Raw genomic sequence first — 10825 nt, forward strand, 5'->3', positions numbered from 1 at the left:
AGACTTTGAGTACTTTTTAGTTTTTTGATGGAGTTGCATCATGGAACAACCTTTAGCTTATTAATATTTGTCTTGGTGTTTGATGAATTGATGCGGTAAATATAAGTCCAGGTTCCATGGTATGCCTTATTTGCGGAGATAGAGTTCCAATTGACAAAACTCGTGGTGGAGTTGGAGATAAACCATGGAGTCTAAAGGGTTCATGTTGAGCAGAATAAGATGGAATGCTTGGAATGTAAGTTAAGTAACATAACAGATGATATTGTTTCACTCATCGTATTGGTGCAGGGTGAATGAAATAGAGATTTGCATCTTGAGTCTTGTGTAATAAGATGTCACCGAAACTTAAATACAAGTTCTATTCTTAGACCAACTATGTTCGATGGGGTAGAGTACTGACCGGTCAAGACATCTCACATAAAAGATAAAAGTTGTGGAAATAATAATGGTGAAATGGTTGTGTTAACATACGAAAAGAGATAGTGCAACACCCCACAACCTCTATGTAAAAATCCAAATCATTCTCCATATGCATTTACCCAAACACAGCAATTTCTACAAACTTATATGTTAAGCTAAACTTTAAGTTAGGAGAGTGTATTACATGTGAATTAGGGTCATAAAAAATCTCTAGAACTAAGTCGAGTTCAAAGCCTTCCTACATGAGATCATGTAGGGATCAACTTTAGACAAACATGTCTCTCTAGAATATAAAGACTTGTGTGTCCTATTACTTATTAAATTAAAGGTATTTGGATCATGATCTTTCCAATGGCACCAACTGTTCAAAATTTTGAGGCAAGAGTAAAAAACACATTATAATCAATTTACCAGAGATGTTTCATGGTGTATGTCGATAGTAAGAAACTCCCTGGTAAAAGTTCATTATTTTTGTAAACTTGAATTATCATCATGGTTCTTCTAAGTTATGACAATTCAAATCTAATTTCAGTTCAAGGCTACAGAAATAGACTTACTATTATACAATTGAAAGCAAGTTTTGAAATGATATTCTTACACTCGTTTTAAAATGTCTTTCATTATATCACTACATTTATGGTTATTAAATACTAATCAGTTCTTGCTACAGGTTACCCGAAATGATTATGTTGAGTGTCATCTTATATACTCGATATATATTTCACGTACAAACTATATATTTTCTCTTCGATGCATCCTATTATGATATAGATTCTTGGCTAGCAAGTTATATCTTTTTCGGTTAGCAGTTGGTGAGTCCTGCTCATTCAGGGACTTCATGGAGTAGCCAATAGCTAGGTTTTTCATTATGACAGTTTTTTTTTGCTTTGAGGCAGATGGGGCCATTGCTTAAAAAAGTTATTTCTTCTCTCATTCTAGTTAGTGAAGGCTTTAACTTAAGAAATCAGTTGTTTAATTCCATGGATTTTTAGTCATTTAATTCGGATATTACGCTAAGTATTTGCTTTAGTTGATTATGTTATAAATTTAGCATGCACTTTATAGAATGTTAGTTAAGTTATTAGCAGAATGCTAGTACTAAGGGTCTCTTTGGGGTTATTCGTGATTCTAAGTGATTATCAGAACTAGGATGTAAACTTGAATCGTGAAAAACTTGGTATTAGAGCATTAGGTTCAAATGTCATCGAATGTCTAAGAAGTTGTATTCAGTAGAGTTTTTTTCCATAGTTGTGAGACATGTCACACATATGAGTGAGAGGCCATAGAATGTCTTAAGAAATATTACCCTTCTTTTTATGTTCTTAGTCATGCTATAGAGTTTAACTATGTTTTCTTATTTTATTTTATGTTTCAGATCATGACTCCATGAAGATTTATTCGTCGTACAATGAATATTATAAATGGAGCATGTCTCGTTGAATGAATTGGAATTCTCAGTTGCCACTAGTGCTAGTTGGACCAAGGGGTACAATGCACATGTTATGCAGCTTTGTCGTGCAAATATTGCAAACATTGAGTCTCACAATGCCATTTCATATGGTTTCTCATGCAACAAAAATTTAGTTTGCCATCAAAGAGTAATCTCTACAGATCGTTAGGTTATCCAGACACTTCTAGGATACAAAATTTCTTAGGATGAATCTATCTGAGTTCATCAAGTCAAAGCTTAATGAGGATCCAGAAAACTTTGTTGAAGAGGTTTAGAAGTTCTTTCATGTGGTGCATGTGGGTGAACTAGAGAACTTTGAGCTTTCCACTAACCAACTTAAGGATGTCGCAAGAATATTTCTTAATTCGTCGAAGAAGATTAGGGGCGAAAATGTCACCCCTCCAAGGTGGGTTATTTTTAAAAACACCTTCTTAGGGTATTTATTTCCTCAAATGTTGAGAGAGGATAAGACTCAAAAGTTTCTCAATCTAGATTAAGGTTTTATGAGTGCAAGAGTACAATCTTAAGTTCACATAGTTGTCTCGCTAGGTTCCAAAGATGGTAACTAATATGAGGAACATGATGAGTTTGTTCGCGTCTAGACTCTCCTAACTTTTGAATAAAGAAAAAAAACAATGATGTTGATTAGGGGTATGGACATAGCCAAACGATGATTATTGGACATGAGGTTAAAACAATACGTTAAAGGAGATATAGGAGTTCCATAATAAGAGGGAAAAAACATCAAAGTAAGAGTTTAGTCTACAAAGGATTGAAAATGGGAACTAATCATCTTTTAGCAGAGGTCATCTGGACGAGCTACATTTTCAGCCATTGTACCAACACCTAAACATAGAAATGTTTAGGGAGGAAAAGAGTTTGACTCTCAATATCATGGCATTGTTGTTGAGGGGTATCCACCTTACCTATTTGCAACAATGGTGGTAATAATCACCCTGATGAGTGTCTTTATGGTAGGGATGTGTGCTATAAATATTGGCAAGCAGGTCATGCACTAAAGGATTTCCCCTCAGCAAGGCAGGGCAATGGGGGTAACAGAAGTTGAGACCCCATATCTTAGGCAAGTTCTCAAAAGTCTTTCTATATGATCTTCTCGAAGTCCCCCCGAACAAAGAGATATACGTTAGGATAGACACTTTTCCTCACATGCATCGATCATATCTCTATTACTCTACATAGAATGGATTCAGTTGAGTTACATACATTCAATGAATAGTTGAAAAACCCTCCTAGATAAGGTATTCATTAGACCTAGTATTTCCTCATAGGGTGCCTAGTACTTTTTGTTCGTAAAAAGATGATTCTCTCACAATGTTTCATTGACTACCGCCAATTAAATATGGTCACAATTAGAAATATGTATCTCCTTCCCATAATTTTTATCTGTTTGACCAAATTTAGGGTGTCACTTGTTTCTCTAAGATTGATCTCATATCTAGATACTATTAGTTGAAGGTTAGAGAGTGTGGCATTCTGAAGACAACCTTCCAAACTCGACATGGTCATTATGAGTTTCTTGTTATATCATTTAAACTAACAAATCATTAAGTAGTTTTTATGGACCTCAGGAATAAAGTTTTCAAATAGTTTCTCAACGTGTATGGTATTTTTTTCATACATGATGTCTTGATTTATTCCCACAGTGAGAAGGAGCATGTTGGTCACACTAGAATTTTTTCATCAGGTCCTCGAGGACAAAAAAACCCGTCACTAAATTCTCTAAGTGCAAATTTTGGTTGAGATTAGTTACATTTCTTAGGTATGTTGTTTTTGGTGAGGGTATTCATGTTAAATCTCAAAAGATTGAGCCAGTGAAGAACTGGCCTAGGCCCACTAGTCCAAAGAACATTAGGAGCTTTTGGGGTTTAGTCGGTTGCTATAGAAAATTTGTTGAAATATTCTTTCTTGTTGCTCATTTGACTGGGCTAACTTAGAAGAATATGTTCTAGTGGTTTGAGGGTTGTGAGAAGAACTTTTAGGATATCAAGGCTTGTTACAATCCAAGACTATCCCTTAAACGTGTCATGGTGAATAAAATTCAAAAAGTGTCTAAACAAACCACATGGTATAGCATGACTCTAAGATAGCAACATAACTAAAATGGATAGATGATACAAAATAAGTTTCAAGAGATAAAGTAACATAAAACTGAGAATTAGAGTACAATGATAAAGTTCGGAAATACTAAGGTTTGACAATAAGTCGCTACTGCATAAGTGTGTGTAGGACAATCCCTAGCTCACTAGAACAATATGAAACCGAAGTGAAGTCTAAAATGACATCACACAGTCGCCATATGCTTGAAATATGAGAATTCACCAAATCTAGACAATTTGATCAGAATATGTGTTAGTTGCAAGCTGATAGGTCATGGAACCGATATTATAAAACAATATAGGCACATGAGATATATATGGTCAATACTCGAAATGTATTGACCATGACAAAAGATACATGAATATAAAGACATAATAATATAATAATATATGACCAAGCAAAACCTGATAATAATATGATAAGTTGAGTTCGTAAAATGTAGTACAAAGTCAATACAATATTCTGAAAGGATTCATAATCGTATCATGAGTAAATCATAAGTATTTGTAATTACATATGTGAGATATGCTGTTAACCGACATAAAACATTTAAGTAGGGGTGTAAAAAATGAACCCAGACATAAGCAACCTGCCTAACCCGTCCAGAATTTTAAGGGTTAGGCTCAGATAATTTGAATTGGGTTCAATCTCAACCCATTTAAACTTAACCCATTTGAAGAGAATTCTCACTTGAGCACAATTCAATCTCCAATTTCAACCCATTTTAAAACTTTTTATTAAGATATGTTTCTATATTGAAAGTATGAATTATTATCTATTTAACATCTTTTAGGATTTATCTATCCATTTGTTACCTTTTTAACAAAATATTCTTGAGAGGAAATTCAAATTGTGATTATAAAAGTTAAATATTAATATGTTAAATTATTGATATTAATGGGGTCAAATTAGGCGGATCAAGACCTAACCCGTTTTTTAGCCCATTTGAGCCCAAAGTAAACTTAGGTGGGTCATGACCTAACCCGATTTGTATTCAACCCATTTTAATATTTACAATTTCAACCCAACCCACCCATTTGACACTCCTACATGTGAGTTATAACTTGGAATTCAACATCCTTCTCCCACACCGAAAAAAGAGTGTCCTACTTGTCAAGGTGAGGACCATAATCATGAGCTTACTTGGATCCACTAGATACTGTCTATTTGAGACAAATCCTATGGGGGCATGTAGTTATGCGACAAGGTGATTGCTTCTAAATTATTCTATTTCTACTAATGGGTAATCTCCATTCTAAATTTCACCCAGTGTTAAGTAAACCCTCAACGGAAAACATGCACAATCATATCTTATTCATAATCTTTGAAACGGTAATAATCTAGTAATACCAAATCGTTCATAAGCTCTATAATCCTAAGTTTCTTTAAATTATGATTTCATAACTTACTCATAAAGTCACTTATCTAAAACATCTAAATCATAATTATTTGTCATAATTAGAATTACTTTTGTTGGAAGCATTCAATTTCATAAAACATGCTTGATACTTTATATAAAGAGAAAAGACATCAAGTCACTACTGAAGTTGTCTCAAATTTTTGTAAAGACACATTAACCTTGCAACCCTCCTATTACCCCACTAAACAATTTGAACAGATATTACCATATCACTTTTGGGAAAATGGTCTAAAAGTACTTCAACCTAGGCCAAAATTGTTGTTACGATCAAACATTATGGAGGACCTTTTACCACTTACACTATTGAATAATGTATTTTAAAGGTATATATGTGCCCACATGGACATGTTACTATTTATAGTTATGCAATATTTTTTATGTCCATGTGGGTACAAATATACCTTTAAAATACACTATTAAATAGTGCAGGGGCTAAAAGGTCCACTATAAAGTTTGGTATCGTAACAAAAAATTTGATACATTTCACACTTTTTTTCCATCATTTTGGATCAGCCTCAGATTTTAAGAAGCAAGTATGTTCACACACCAATCACATTGCACGACACGTGTTAATTTAATTTAAAATGTAACTTTTTTCATATAATTTTTTTTATCTTTTGTTTTCTTTATTTTTTCCCCTCTCTTACTTATTGAGTTATTTTAATTTTGATTTCATCTTAAATTTACTTCATCTTCCAACTACTACTTTCCCTCCATCTTCTTTATTTTTCACCTCCCACCCTCACCCCATCCCCACGTCAACTTGAACCCGCTCCTATTTTTCTTTTCTTTTTCTTCTTCTCCAATTCTTAATAGTGTCATACTATTTTTTAGACTTTATTGAATTATTGATAACAAAATTTATTATTTTTTTAAGAAAATTTAAAAGTTTGAAGGTATCATCAACTATTCATTTTCATATAACTTCAAAATTAGAATTGATAATTTTAATAGAATCAATGAATCCCACAAAAATTGAAAGAACTTGAAATTATTAAAAAAACTATATTATACTTCCTAATCATCTTAATATCTAGTGGATCAATCAAATTGTTCGAAATATAAGAAAATATTTAGATAAAACTTTAAAATTAAAGAGAGTAAAACTACTAGTACTAAAAAAATGAAGGTAAAGTTGTGATAAAAAGTGTGACATTGAAAGTGAGAAGCTTCAATGGAGATGACAATGAATTTTTGAAGAAGTTAGAAGAAAGAAAGAGAAAAAAATAAAAAGGAAGAAAGTTAAAATAATAAGAAAATATATTCTATGATAAAATACTAAATAAAATTATAATAGTTATCTTAGGTTGCTCACTCTCTTTGAGAGAGAGCAGACCACTCTCTATATCAGCTGGACGAAAAATGATATCATAATAATATGTGTTCAAAATTGTTTTGTGTCAAAGATGTCTTTTTGAAAATCCAAGACACGTTCATTGGTGATTTTATGTCTGTTATCTTATCTAAAAGTATCATCGATTCATAAATTCTTCAATTCATAATACATGCATATTTTTAAAGCATTGTTCATAATCATAAAATACTTGTATAAAATGGATTCATGTGAATATCATTGAAAATATTAAAATATGATTTTCTTATGGCTTCATATACTATTGAAGCCATGAGAAAAATCATAAAACCATGGAATTCGAGCAAGAATTATAAAAGAGAATTTGAGGTTCCTTGTGACTTAATAGGTGATTAAGAACTCATCAATGAACTTATCATACACCTTGATGAAACCCCAGCTTATAATCTATAAAAGAGACTTTAAGATTGAAGGAACCCTTGAATCACCTTGAGAAAAACTTGGAGAAGAAGACTTCAGGTTTAGAGAGAAATATGCTAAAAACGACATAGTTTAGGAGTTAAAAGAGTAGGAAAAATCCTAAATAACCATAAAAAAAACTCATGAATCATTCTTTGCGAACCCATGTACAATCCATACAAGGGACCACATACTGTAATGGTCCTTCGTAAACTAAATATTAGAAATCTAGATTTCCAATGGTGAACTGTAAGAAAGGATCCAAGAACCGTAGAACACTTGATAACCCCTAGAGCCTTTCATACATCGGAGACTCCAACTTGAGTCTGGACCCTTAGGCTTCAAACCATGGGTCATAGTGTATGATCTGTATTTCCTTCTATGCGTCATAATGGTCAATTGTATGCCAATTTAGTTAAAAACACAGTTTCTGAAGACGAATTATGATCAATCAATCACGAGTCATACTCCTATGTACGACCCATACAACATGGTCGTAGTAGCCTTGCACCGAAAATACAACTTCCTAAAAGCTCAAGACCTCATCTACAATTGATGTGCATGTATTTTAAAATCCTATATGGTCCGTACATATCCTTGTACAACCCTGCACCAGAAACATTTCTATATCTTTTAAACTTCCAATGACTTTTGCACTTCTGAGGTGTTACAATACCCCCTCCCCCGAGAATATTTGTCCTTGAATGAGATTCAACTAAGCATGATTAAATTTGGAAAGACATATAATCCTTAAAATGAGTAAAAATATAACATCTCGTAACTAGGAACAACTACAAAAGAGGTTAAAATCTGAAAATATATTATTTTGGAAATAAGAAAAATCTGGAAAATTGTCTAAGTTAGGAAAGTGAGGTTTGTTCATTTTCAAATGACCATATATCCTAGCTCAGGATGTGTTAGGAGTAGTTAAAACTATGGTTAGAAACACCTTAGAATAATCTTTACAACTCCACCAAGTTTGTGTGATTTCGATATCGTATGCGTGAGATATGTCTTTCAAAAGTTGGGTTGTTGGATTAAAGAAAGTCCAATCCAAATCTAGGAAGGGCAAACCTGTCTTTTCCTTACCAAATTTAATTAATTCATCTTTTGGAATTAATTAGGGGTAAACTAGACCTGTGTTCGGTTCTGGAAACAAGAAAACTTATGCTAGGGCTTGGAGAAGAGAGAAAATAAGAGAAAAGATGAGCGAAATCAAGAACGCATAAGCTTTGCGCGTGAATTTATCGTGGATGATTCCTAAAAATATATGTGAGATCACATAGTGTTGGATTAGTTCACCCATTGGCCAACCTTTTTTAATTGAGCGAATCTAAGCTATTTGAATATTAAGAAATTGAGTTCTTGAAAAACATTGTTGAAATTTTTGTTGAATTCTTGATGGTTGTGTTGTTGAAGTTTTGATTCATGTTTCCGCTTTGAATATATTGGGTATTGATAGTACTAATGATCCTAAGTGTTTGGAAAAATAACCATGGAAGTTTAGTGGTTTTAAAGATGAAAAACGAAGGAGGAAAGTCAAGAATACCTGGGGATAGGGGTTGGGGCGCAGCACCTCTCAGAGCCCCAACGAACAATCTTTGTCCGTAGGGCCTTGGGGAGACGCGCCAACAAGAGCGCCCCAGCCTGCTCTGTGAGGTTTGGCGCTCTGCGCTTCTCAGAGCGCTAGGGAGACCAGTTCTCCCCATTCTACCCCCAATTTTTTGTACTAGTTCTTAAGTGATACACCTATGTTTCTTAGTTTATTCCAGCACTCTAAGGTACATCCAAACATAATGAAATCATCCATAAACATGAGATCATGAACCTTGAATCCATAATCCAATTCAAGGAAAGTTAAGATCAAAGTCAAAGTAGTTAAGAGTCAAGTCTAGAAGTTAAGAAGCAAGTTAAAGCAAAGTTATTAAAGGTTTTCAAGAGTCTTTAGCAACGTTTTAACTTTTTATCTAATACTCAACTTTCAAGTTAAGTAAAGAGTAAAGAGTTGAGTTCATTTCTCAAAAGTTATAAATGAACTAAGTATTCCTTAAGAATTGTTTTAAGACTCAAGTTTCAAGCTAAATAAAGAGTATAGAGTTGAGTTCATTTCTCAAAATTTATTATGGAATTAAGTATTCCCTAAGAGTTTATAAATGTTTTCACATTTAGGATAAGAAGAAACTTAAGATCTCCCAAAAGAGTTTTGAGCAAGAAAAGAGAATATTGATTCCAAGAGAGATTTTAAAGCTACGTGTTGAGCAATTATATCAACCCAAAGAAGTAAGTTGTTTTAAAAGCACATGGCTAAGTATATTTGTGGGAGTAGTATTGAGCACCGATATGGGGGTGCGAGTTCATAATAAAACAAGTCTTCACAAACTATGTAGTCATCATGGGCATTAAAGGATCATACTTTTTATATTATCACTTAAGTTAAGCTAGTGGATCCACTAAGTTAAGTAAGGTACTATACTGATGGAAAGGTATAGGATGGACCTAGGCAGCGTGAGATAAAACGTTGCATCACTTAGGCTCATAGTGATGGTTATCTCCCACAGAAGTTATATTACTTTAAATGAGTAAAGTTAAGTTTGTTATTGCTTTATCTTTAATGAACTAAGATTGTTTTCATTTGCTCTCAAGTTTTACACACACGCACACACACATATATAAATTGAGAAAAGCCAAGGTAAGTGTTTCCTTCTTGCTTCTTTTGAAGCTTAGGTTGAGAAAAGCCAAGGTAAGTGTTTCCTTCTTACTTCTTTTCAAGCTTAAGTTGGTTTAGAATTTCAACTCGCATACTCATACATTCAATGTACTGATGCCAGTTGATTTGCATCGTCTTACGATATAGTCACAAATAACTAGGATTAGCATCTAGCGTACCATTGATCCAGTGAGCAGCTCCGAGTCAGTTAGTAAGCCTCCCGTCATTGCGGAGGACATCTTTATTATTCAGTTATTATTCTTAGTTTTCAGTTGTTAGGATGATTGGGAGTCATGTCCCAATATCCCTCTTTATTGTAGAGGCTTTATAGACAAATAGTAGTAGTTTATTTAGTCTTTCCATTTCACTTGTTAAAGATTAAGACTTGAGTTGCCATTTTGGTTAAGTATTACTTTTAGGTTAATTCTTTAGTTATCTCTTGTGTTTAAGTCTTCCGTTGAGTAAGTAAAGTCAAAGGTCCGCTCAAGGATAACAATGGTCTTCGAGTGTCGTCCACGCTCAGGGCATAGGCTCGGGTCGTGAAAAACTTAGTATCAGAGCACAAAGTTTAAGAGTCCCAGAGGAGTCTATGAAGTCGTGTGTGTAGAGTGCTAGTTATCGTTTGAAGCGCGCCACAACTATAATTAGGAGGATGCAACACTTAGGAGCTAATTCACTTATTTCACACTCTTTTCATGCATTAGAGTCTATCTTTAAAAGTTTCTCTCTAATTCATGCTTTCGTGTGTTTAAGATAATCATGCCTCTACGAAAAGCAACAAGAGGTTGTCCAGCTAGGAGGAATATAGAAAAACTAGAGTTACCCAATGCACTTGAAGTGCAACCTCAAGGGAAAGTTACTAACGCTGAGTTCCGGGAGGCTATTAAGATGTTAAGTCAAGCGGTGACTGATGTACCATTGTTTCATGGTACATTCAAT

This window comes from Solanum lycopersicum, chromosome 4 (assembly GCF_036512215.1).
Source record: "Solanum lycopersicum chromosome 4, SLM_r2.1".
Taxonomy (NCBI): Eukaryota; Viridiplantae; Streptophyta; class Magnoliopsida; order Solanales; family Solanaceae; genus Solanum; species Solanum lycopersicum.